This window comes from Apium graveolens, chromosome 5 (genome assembly GCF_009905375.1).
Source record: "Apium graveolens cultivar Ventura chromosome 5, ASM990537v1, whole genome shotgun sequence".
NCBI classification, from domain to species: Eukaryota; Viridiplantae; Streptophyta; class Magnoliopsida; order Apiales; family Apiaceae; genus Apium; species Apium graveolens.
This window is the reverse complement of record NC_133651.1, coordinates 206,906,886-206,908,160: the sequence shown is the minus strand read 5'-3', so window position 1 is coordinate 206,908,160 and position 1,275 is coordinate 206,906,886.

Genomic DNA, 1,275 nt, shown 5'->3' with positions numbered 1-1,275 from the left:
TCAAATGCATAAGTGGCTGAGTGGCAGTCCAGCATAAGGTCCTATTGCGACCAGGGTGATGACCAGTGGGGAATTCGTCCATCTACTAGTAGAAAAGGTTACTTATTGGTATCTTTGCCTGATCAGCAAGATATCAGGTTTATGCCAAAATTCTTTTCTTTCCAAATTTATTGGATATTGCAATTATGTTCATACTTTACATGACAGAGGTTTTCAGGAAACGTATGTATATATATAGGTGTATATATATATCGGGACTTAATAAAGTATATCATAACTTCATTTCCTTCAAAATATTTCAAAGATTGAATCTATTCAAGTCTTATCTTGTAGTCTCATCAGTGTGATGAACTTTTGAAACTAATTATAACTTGAACGGTGGTAGTTCAAGTAGTATTTGGAAAAGATATAAGTATATTGGAGTATCTTGTAACTTCATCTTTTAAACTTATATCTAGTAAATGATTATCTTATGCAAGACAAAGATTTTCAGAAAAACGTTGAGACAAGGTTAGATATATGAGATCACCTTGCAACGATATTTTTATACAGTTATACACTGGAACTCTGTGTATATTATGCATGGAAGAGGACTTCCCATATTTTGAAAAGTATATATGTATATATATATACTGAATATTTTGTGACTTCATCGCATTAAGATATCAACTTGGTTCATTTCTTTTGACCAAGACTTTCATGAGTACTATGAGAAGGCTCATATATTGTTAATCATTATACATATTATTTTGGTGGGCTTGTTGCTCACCCTTGCTTTCTTATTTCATCACACAACAACAGATAGAAAAGATGAACAGGACCAAGCTCCCGATTCGCAAGCGATTAGGAAACGTTCTGCAGTTTCCTATAGGCGTTGATGTCGCTGTAGCTGAGGTAGGAACTACCAATAGGCTAGGCTTTCAACTTTTGATGTACCAGACTTATGTATCTTTATCAATTGTAATAATGGCAAAGAAATGTAAATCTATTCAGAAACCTTTTTAAGGTGTATTGATATATAATTGTGGAATAAAACGACTTGTGATTATTTTTGGATATTCATCTCTGAGACTATAACTTGTGGTGTGTGTGTTTATTGTGGGGTCACAGTACAGAGTAGTTGATTGTGTATTAAAATTGGGTGTTATTAAGGGAAATGGAACTCGTGACAACCCGGATCCCCGATCCCGGATTTGGGGGTGTTACAGTTACCTTATACTCAATTCTTTCCGTATTTAGTGGATTTCCGGGAAAAATCAAAGTGTTCGAAATTGG